This window comes from Amblyomma maculatum, chromosome 8 (assembly GCF_055883805.1).
Source record: "Amblyomma maculatum isolate TAMU_Amacu chromosome 8, ASM5588380v1, whole genome shotgun sequence".
NCBI classification, from domain to species: Eukaryota; Metazoa; Arthropoda; class Arachnida; order Ixodida; family Ixodidae; genus Amblyomma; species Amblyomma maculatum.
This window is the reverse complement of record NC_139351.1, coordinates 25,937,554-25,947,830: the sequence shown is the minus strand read 5'-3', so window position 1 is coordinate 25,947,830 and position 10,277 is coordinate 25,937,554. Positions and strand designations below refer to the sequence as shown.

General features: G+C 43.9%; 2 pseudogenes; both read left to right on the top strand.

Moving 5' to 3' along the window:
* The first annotated feature begins 565 nt into the window (after nucleotides 1-565).
* Nucleotides 566-5,898, top strand: LOC146180774 (uncharacterized; annotated as a pseudogene).
* A 1,526-nt stretch (nucleotides 5,899-7,424) lies between these two features.
* LOC146180773 (uncharacterized) lies at nucleotides 7,425-7,829 on the top strand (annotated as a pseudogene).
* The last annotated feature ends 2,448 nt before the right edge of the window (nucleotides 7,830-10,277 follow it).

The following is a 10,277-nucleotide window of genomic DNA, read 5'->3' as shown; positions in this document are numbered from 1 at the left end:
CTGCGATAGTTCATCCGCCATCCTGCCAAAACGCACGAGTGCTACGCAATGCAGAGGGCTCCCTTTTATAGGTATGCACAAGCAGCTGTCGCTAACTGAGGAGAGTAGTCAAGTGTCCATTCAAAGAGTCGACAGAGCAGCGGAGCAGCACCGGCGAAACTTGTTTTACCGAAGCATGACGCCAGCCAAAGCACGCGCTTTGCGGTGATTGATTGTCGGTGCCTGTAAAAATATTTGGAAAATAGTTTTTTTGTCGTATTGTCGCCCGCCGCGGAGAAATGGGTGTCTAGCAAGTGAGCGCTCGGATGCAGGTGAATAGCCGGTTGTCGAGGCCGTAGGCTGGTGTTGGTAAATGGGTGCGCATTTATCCAGTGTGCGGCTTTCAGAAAGGCCCCTTCTTTGACACTACACGTTTATCTCCCGTGTGTCTAGCGTCGGTACCGTATTCTGTGATCTCACTGGCGGCGGCCGATCTGTTAGCGCGATTGCAAGCACATATTCTGCACGGAGGCCGGCAAAGGATTTTGTGTACTACATGATGCCGTCCCCAGGAACGTCCGCTATCATGACGGGCGGTGAGAGGCCATCCTTGTGGTGTATGGAATGTGTCAGCGTGAGCTCACAGATATATCATTTCAAGAGATCGCTACAAAGTTGGGATTGGATTTCACCGGTGAGCATGTGTGTATGCGTCGTCCGAGCCAGAATCGACGGCGCAAAACTTCGGCAAAGCTTCTGCTGCAGCAGTGGCACACGGAAATAATTCAGTTATCATTGCGACAATTCAGTACCAAACGCACACATAGTTCGGCAGCGTGGGTGCCTCCTATTTCGGTGATTGATCGCTTTTTCAACAGGCATAAAAAAAGTTTCTCTTCATCGCTTTGTTGTATGCCACAGTACAGCGTCCTGCAAACAGTGGTGCAGGGTGCCTTTAATTGGCACCAGCTGTGGTGGGGCCGTTGTGGCTTCCCCCCTCTTTCGTGCGTCGAAGTCACCCACGGCTACGCTAGAGAGGCAGCAGAGGAACGTCGCCGAAGTTGTGTTTTCGGTGTGACAAAGAGTTCGCCAGGGGTTCCCGCAGAAGTTTCCGTTCAACGTAGCCGAGACAAGAGAAAGTTTTAGAATACGGGGAACGAGAATAGGGGGACTCTATCCACACGTGTATAGCGCTAGGGGAATGCGTCCCCTTCCTCTGCTTTTAGAATAGCGGCGATAGCGATCACTTAACGTTGCGCGCATGCAGCGCCATGATGGCTTAAAAGAAAAACTAGCAGAAAAAATATCTTGATATACATGCTGCTCTGTCTTCATTACATTAATAAACACTAAGTAAATCATATTAAGTACATATAAAGCTTAAATACATGTGCAAAGTAATACATATTTTCTTTTGAATTTTTAAACCGAGTCGAAATAGGTAGAGACTATCCACGCTGGGAATCGCCGCTAGCCGTTTCTTGCGTTCGTCTTGTCTGTGCAAGTCTGTGCGTTCGCCGTCTTCTGTACGCACACTTTTTTGTGGCTTTCCAACGATTCCCAAGTTTAGGCGATCGCAGGCAGATTTACTTTGCGACCAGCTGCTTTATCTAGACCTCAGCTGGAATGATTTAGACGACCTTTTTCTTCGGTACGGGGAGCCCGCGCCGCGACGCTATGCTTGGTACAACGGATTTCTGGACGTGGATTGCCTGGACGAAGAGTCGTATGGCGGATGTTCCGTTTCGACAAGGAGCATTTTGGCGCACTGAAGACATCGCTGCTTGTGCCTGATACCATCCTCAGTAGCCAAGGCGTCAAGGTGTCTGGTAAAGAAGCGTTGCTCATGGGTCTACGCCGGTTGGCATACCCGAATCGGTGGTGGGACTTAGAGCCCATCTTCGGCCGGCATTGCTCGACAACCGAATAGGGAAGACACATTGCTCGACAATGTCGAGCATTGTGTCCTCTCTATTCGGCCACAGTGAGGCCACCTTCGGTTATCTTCTGGACCTGATGAAACACGATTGGCTGCAACCGGCGGAATTGGCTCGTTTTTCTGAGGTGTATACACGTCAAGCAAGACGATTTTCATTCCGCAGCCCAATAAAAAAAAATGTTTTGGCTGATTTTTGATATCGCAGACAACTGCATAATAGCAGAGAGTGTCTGCTGATAAATAGGGGTTCAGTGCACACTGTGTCTCAAATCGTAACGGAACCAATTATTACTTTACGGACTTATAACTCGCACGATAGTCCGAAAGCAATGTTTTCAGAATATTGCATACCAGTGACGGCACGGAAGCGTTTTGTCATGTACCGTCTCTGCCAAAAGTAACCAGGCTGCAGGGTTTGCTCCTCAGCCGTGTTTATAGCCCTTGATTTACCTCAAAAGGCAGTAAATGGTCTTAAGAGATAAGATAGAGTGGCTTTCGCTCCGTACAGGTGACTAAGAACTTGGGATGTCCTAACGCTGAACTATAGGGCTAAGGAGCGAACCACGCAGCCTGGTTACTTTTGGCAAACACGGTACACACACACACACACACACACACACACACACACACACACACACACACACACACACACACACACACACACACACACACACACACACACACACACACACACACACACACACACACACACACACACACACACACACACACACACACACACACACACACACACACACACACACACACACACACAAAAGGAATGTTCTATTTTCATTGCAGGCAGTTCATTGCAGAGGTGCCCCTCTCACCAACTGTTGGGGGTTTGTGGATGGCACTGCCAGACCCATCTGCAGGCCTACCAAAAATCAGAAAATCAATTTTTCTGGACATAAACGACTGCATGTCGTTAAATAACAGGCCATTATGTGTGCAAATGGCATTGTGTGCGACCTGTATGGATCTTACTCTGGGCACAGGCGTGATGCTGGTGAGTGAAGCAGATCCAAGTTTTCGACATAATAAATTTTTATATACTCACTGCCAGGTATATCAAAGCTTGGAGCAAAATTTCGCATTACTGAGAAAAAATTATTTTGAAACAGTAAGAAAACTTGATGCAATGTTATATTAGGCAAAGCAAACAAGCCCATGGTATTCATCGCACACCAGTACACAGTGAAATAACCAAATTGCTAGCACAATTATAATGTACCAATGCAGGAGTATGCACTTAAAAAAGGGCGTGTTGTACATATTTGGTGCACCAGTCTGTCACAGGCTGTGCTCGCAGGCTCTGAAGACATTCAGCTTCTTAGCAGCATTGACCTGTAAGTCCCTACAATGGGCGGAATATATGAATTTTAAACATATACAAAAGACAGCGGTTGCTGTCGTTGAGAACACAATAGAAAATTCACTTTCCTTGACAGTGTCAGCTAAATAACTCTAGCATGCTTCATGACAGGTCTGCACGTTAACATGATAGTGTTAAAAATCTCCATTCCTCAGAAAATCTGGCATCGGTGTTGTTGGTGTTGCGAGTGAAAAAACACAGGCAAGGATTTTGGCAGGTATTGGCAGGTAACATGGCCATGCACTGACTGGGCGTTGGGTTGTGTGATGTCACAAGACCACACGACATGGGCCAGTTGGCAGGTACTGCCATCTCTGGTTTCACCTTCAAGATAAAAGGGTGAGATCAGAATTCAGTCTTCCAAGAATCTTGAGGTAGACACGCTACACCTGGGCCACACAGGCACATTTTTACGGCTTGGTTAAATTAGCAACATTTTTTTTTCAGGGCTAGTGAGTTCTTGTTTTCCAAGTGTCATTCTTTTTAGCGTGACACATAAGGGGGACAAGACATAGCGCCTGTCTTGTCCCCTTTATGTTTTGCGCTAAAAAGAATTCCACTTTGAGAAAGCTTGGCTACAATGCGGATTTATATTTACAGGGCTCCTTGATTTTGCTGCACTTTCTGCACTAGATCGCAAAAGTGTCATGCCGGTGCCGAGCCAGTTCTTCCGACGCGAGTGCAGCCTGGCACTAGCACTCTCGGTGGAGCGGCCAAATCGAGTGCAAAAGTTCAGAAACGTTAGTCTGTTCTGGGTGTGTGTGTTTGTCAAGATTCTGATAGTTCGATTGAATGATGTACATTTGTTCAAAATGACGCATCTCGCTTGTCAGCGGCCATATAAAACTTGTCAATTCCAAAGTGATAAGTTAAGAATTTGACTCCATCCTTTCTGTTGCATTGTGACGTGGTGCAGGCCAGCCGAGTCTTGGACTTAGAATTCAAGGTTATTTAGGCTGTCACTGTTTAACTCACGCTCACTGCTGGTGGGCGGGGGCCACGGAGTGACTATGACAGCCTGTGGTGTGGGCAGACTTAACAAGTGAAGGCATGGGCTAACTACACGATGACCTCAGAACCAGCCACTACTGTAAGCCGAGATGCCACTCAGGCTGCCACATGCTGAATGCTCAAGCATTCACGAAAAGAAGGAATGTGTCGCTGCCAAGTCATCACGGACGTTTTGATCGCCCATAAACAGTTGTGATGGCCAGTAAAGTTAAAGCTGGACAACTTTAACTTACGAGTACATTATCCCGGTCACAATTCTGCTTGAAATAATGTGATGCACCTTTATGAGTCTAGTGGTTATGGTGCACGTGATGGCCTGTCATGGATAAATGGCTGAACTTCTACTATACCACTGCTACATTTCAGCATTCAGTCGTAATAAAAACTACTGAATGCAGCTTTCTACGCTGCACAAGCTGCAGAGTGAGTTTTCATCGTAGCCATTCACTTCGAAGGATGAAACCACGAAACAAGAGTGCCATCACTCAGCCATTTGCACTTTTTCGTTATATTCTTGTAGTGTCCTACACTAAAATGCATAAAGTTGGACGTCTGGTTGGGGCAGTAGAGATTTTGTTCACGCGCCTATCCATGGTAACGGCACTAAAATGCATGGGCCCCAATCAGCGCATGTGCATTTTTCTCTTGTCCATCGTCCAGGTGAGTTTCCATATTAACGAGGCATAAATACATTTAAAAAGTTTGGTCCCCAGAAAAATTGTCCATAATTTAAGTAGTCTATATTAACGAGGGTTGTATTAATAAAGCAGGACTGCAGATGTCACGAAAAATAATTTGTTCATTGTATATTAAAGCTGGTATATTGTTGAATATATATCAGTTAGAGGGCATCATGCCAGGTTATGCAAAGATCACTTTTCTATCAACAAGACCATACTAGCGCAAAATCAGTACAACGTCTCTCGTAACCCGAGTTGCTTTGGGACGTTCAACCCGATAGACCAAACCAAACCTTATATTTTTGCTTGCTTACGTGCAACAGCAGCAAGTGCTACATGTTCATTACTACAAAACAGAAGCCTACTGCAGAATGTTGTGTCTGTTAGGCACCCACGTTGGTGATAGCAAATAAATGTCCTAGCAGAATGTTTTTTCTCGTGACTCGAGCTCGGCCAATGAAAATCAAATCTGTGCGCTTTGCTTCAACATTTCCCACATTTGTTGTTCAAACGCTTTGGTTATTCAGTACTGTTTTACATTTTGCAGGTATCCTGCGTGACAGTGGGCTCTATGAAAAGCCGTTGGATCTGGTCCAACGTTCGATTTTCACAATCTATGGGGACCCAGCCTACCCCCTGCGGCCCCTCCTTATGCGGCCATATGCAGGTGCTGCACTCAGCCAACAACAGCTGTTTAACAGTTCCATGAGCTCTGTTCGTCAAGTGGGGGTTTGGGAAAACTGTCAGTCTTTTTGCATTCTTGGATTACAAGAAAAATCAGAAGTTGTTACTGCAACCATACTTGCCAACTGTCGCACATGTTTGTATGACAGCCAAATCAGTGAGTTCTTTGGTTTTCGCCCGCAAACTCTGCAGGAGTATTTAAAGCCAGCTACCTGAGCATTTAGAGTTCCATCAGCATTATACATGAAATCTTTTGTTTGCAAACCTGACCGCAATTGGAGCATTACTGCTGGAGGATGTAAGAGCTGTTGGAAGCATACACCATCAATCCACAAGTTCAACTGTCCACTATTTCAACTAATCGCATGCTCACTAATGCCCCTCGACATTTTGAGAGAATTTGATCTTCTTATGAGACTTGTTACACAGAGTAATCATTAAGGTCAAACCTAGCTAGAGCTTTTCCTTGTGCTTTAGGCAATATTCTCAGTATGTATGGTTTGCTCCGTTGTTCTGGAAGTGTGTAGATTCTCTCAAAATAACATTAAAATAGGATTGGCTGTGTTGAGATTCTTTTCAATATCAAACTTGTTAGGGAAGTTTTTTTTACTGTGGCATACCATTTAGCACCCTGTGTTGCAGTTTGCATTTGACTTTGTGTTCTGTTGTGCTGTGTGTTTAGTGTGGAGTGGACACAGGAGTGCTTAGTTTTTTCAACCATGAGCTTGAAATATATTCCGGAAAATGCTGGAAAATCTTTGTGCTGCCTGTGTCACAGTGCACGCTAACAAATTAATTTTGTCTACTCTGCATGGCTCAGGATGTTGTTGTGTGTCAGCGCCATATGTTACCTCTGTTTCCTGGCAGCAGAGAACCTCACGGTGAATGAATTTTCACCATTTTGAGCACTGTAGCACTGTACCACAAGGAAAAGTAGTAAGGTAGGCTTTGAAATCAGTATGCAGAAGACTAAGGTAATGTTGAACAGCCTCTGGAAGGAACAGCAGTTTAGGTTAGGTAGGGACGCACTGGAAGCAGTAGGTGGATATGTTTACTTAGGACATGTAGGACAAAATTAATGATACGAAAATAGAGTAATTTGCTTGTACTGACTGTTAAAGTATATTGCTAAGTCATATATCATTGGATAGCTTATGCAGAGTATACAATTGCACTAAAGTAATCATAGGTCCTAATTACTAACTGGTAATTGGGTAATTGTGAATAAATCTCGGCTTGAAGCTACACCATCAAGTCATGTATTATTGGATAGCTAAAGTGAAATATATCTGCGCAGTGCCAATTGTAAGCCCTAATTAATTACTGTTATTTCGATAACTGATTAAAACTGAAATTTATGCTACATCAAGTCATTATTGTTCGAAAACTTGTTTGAGTATAATTTCACTGAAGTATTCTAGGTCTAGTTGCTATTAATTAGTTGCTTTAATGAATAATTGAACTTAATGCTAAATTTAAGCATCAAGTTTTATATCATTCGATAACTTATAGTCAGTATGAGCACTACAGTAATTGCTGGTTTCAGTTAACAAGCATTAAGCAAACCGGAAATCCGAACACCACAGAATGGAAATACTAGCACTTACTGCTGTGAATTCCCAGCCCGCAAAGAGACTTAAGTCCACATGGTAATTTATTTATCATTGGCTGTATGTTACACTTAATATCTAAAGTGAAATGTTTGCAATTTGCTTACAATAACTTACATTGAAGTTTACATGAAGTATTTTGGTAAATTCCTGTGCTGGTTTCCATTGGTGACGGTGTCTTGGTGGAAAAGTCTACTCTATCGGCTGCGTACCCACTGCAAAAGAGCACCGGCTTAATTTGCTAGGGGCCTGATGCGAGCACTGTTCACTGAAGATGAACTCAGAGGAAAATCTTTCTACGGCAAGGGAACCAACTCAAAAAAGGATGCACCATGCAAAGAAGCTCTGGACCCTGTTCGGGTAAATGCTATCATCGGTAAGCACGACACTGTAGCAAATTGAGCATATGACCAGCGAATGCCATCTATGTGAGACTGATTTAATTAATTGCAAATTCTCTATTTTCAGGTTACACTTGTGGCAGTTTTGACACCACAGTGGTGCAGCTTAAGAACAGCCTGTCGTCGATGCTTTCCCGTGAAATTAAATAAAATGCAAAGTTTTGCATTAGCTCAATGTGAGGCTCTGAAATCCTAGTTATTTCAAAGCATTCTGGGGCATTTCCAGTCTCAATGGCTATAACATTCTCCATATTAGCTCCGAGAGCGAACACTGGTGCCGCTTCGATCGCCGCAAAATGACGTCACGGCAAGGACTCCGCCAGCCGGGCTGCTGCTAGCCTCCCGGCCGATACCGGCTCCTTTCGTTCGTTTTCGCTCGCGAATAATCATGGTGACTTATTGCTCAGTGCGCAGTGAAAATCACGGAAGCCGGTGTAAGCTTTCACTTTACCCAAAGTTGTTCAAAATTAAGGAGGTTAGATTGATAAAGTTAAGAATGGGGAAGCAACCGTCGGCATTGCCACTAGTGTGCAGTAAGCACTTCAAAAAGGAAGACTGTGTAGCCGGTGTACACGATACTAGGTGAGCCGTACGTGTAGCGACGCTTTTACGGGCTGTTTGTCAACTAGTCTTTTTTTTAATTATCAGTGTACAAGAGCAGAAAGCTATTGCCAGACGCTGTTCCATCCGTCAACCTTCCCGTGCGTCCTAGCGATGCAAGGCGATCGCTCTCGGGATCGACGAAGCGGCGGCGTAAGTAAATGAGCCATTGCTCAAACTTTCGTTTCCTCGATCTTTGTGTCAGTGAGTGCTCAGACATTTTGCTCTGTAGCGGAATGTCTAAGCTGAATCACCTGGGACCGTGCTTAAGTTTTTGTTTAAAATGTGTCTCACGGCAGTGGTGTTCTGTTGTTCATTCATGCCGCGAAATTTGACACAGTCCGCACAGCTGTGCTGGTCTTTTTGTTTGAATGCTGATATTTTCCAAAATTTCAAGACAGTGGGCGCAGATTCAATGCAACGCGTCCCTAAAAACAGCACTTCAGTAAGGGTTGTGATAGGGAATTTTTTTTTCGGGCTCCATGAAGCCCTGCCTTAGTTACGTCTCAGACTTGTGTGCTATGCAACAAGGGTGGCTTTATTTAAAGTGCACGTGATGTGCAGCTGCTCTGCGCTTTTCTCAGGTAATGCCCAAAGTTCGTTAAGGCCTTGTTTTAGTGTTTTTTGAGGTTGTAGCCTGAATCACTCTATCTGATTCCAGGTGAAAGAGGCGTTCCCGCGAAGTCGTACCAGTTCTGCGCACACGCAGAGGCTTTGACAACACACAAGAATGGGGACAGTAGTGAAAATTCGAGCGCCGTTCCCATGGACGATGCTGCACGACTAGAAGAGGAGGTGGAAGTTATAGATTGAGACGGTATGTTTACCTATGGATACGCTATGTGGCCACTATTCCTTTGTGATGATTCACATTGACTTGAATGATTTTTATCAAGCATTCAGGAAAAAGAAAAACATTTATATATCCCGCATTGTCTTTAGTTCTGACCATAAAACTGAAATACATGAGTAAGCTAGAATCGTGATAAATTATCGGCTTTTGCTTCCTCAACACTACTGTTGACCAAAACAAACAATTAATACCTCAAAGAATCTCTATATTACTGCAGTAAATTCGAGTGCAGAGCTTGTTACAACATAAAAATAACATAAAGTAATGAAACCACAAGTCATCCGTAGATACACGAGGAATAATCTTTTATCTAGCCACGTCACCAAATGTACATGAAAATACTGCATTTCAACCTTATCACTCTAAGCATAATGTTACCCTAAGAGCAGAGAAGGACTGGCCTGTTTAAACAAGACCCATTTTTCATCCTCTTCACATATGGATTCAATCTGTTTGTTGTATTTAACAAAACGAAAAAGTTTTCAATGCGTGACGGAAATTTAGTGATATCTTTGTATCCGTAAAGAGTGGTTTAGATGGCATAATAATTCTGTATTTTTTTTCTCAAGGACCAACACACAGCGCTAACCAACGCACAGGAAGTTCTGAAGGTATGTAATACAGTTTTATACACTGTTTGCCTGTTTCACCTGCAGCTGTTTTTTTTTTTACAGAGCTTGCGCTTTTTCCTTTTCAGGAGTTACCGTGAAGGTTCAGAAGTTTTTCAAGGACGCTGGAATTCAGCTCAGCGCAAATGACATCTTCAATTAAAAACAGCTAATAACGGTTGCAAAAATCATTGATGAAAGTGGTTTCTCTGCTTCACTAAGGCAGCGACTTGTTTCGCACGCTTTGTCCACATAGGAATTTATGCTCCTCAGTGAAAGGGAGACTGGAAAGAAATTTGCAAATTAGCAGTGCCCCCAAGACATCCCATGCGCGCACGGCTTCGGCGCAATAGGCAGAGGCGAACAGAATGACAGAAATGTTTATGGCACGGTTAATAACTCATATTTCTGGCCTTCAAAATGCACGTTGCCCTCGGCAAATCATGCGTAATTGCTTCTCAAAAATGCTAGACAAGTACGATGATTCTCATAAAGTTTTAATCAGTAGCCTCTTTTAAATAAAAATCCGTGCACAAA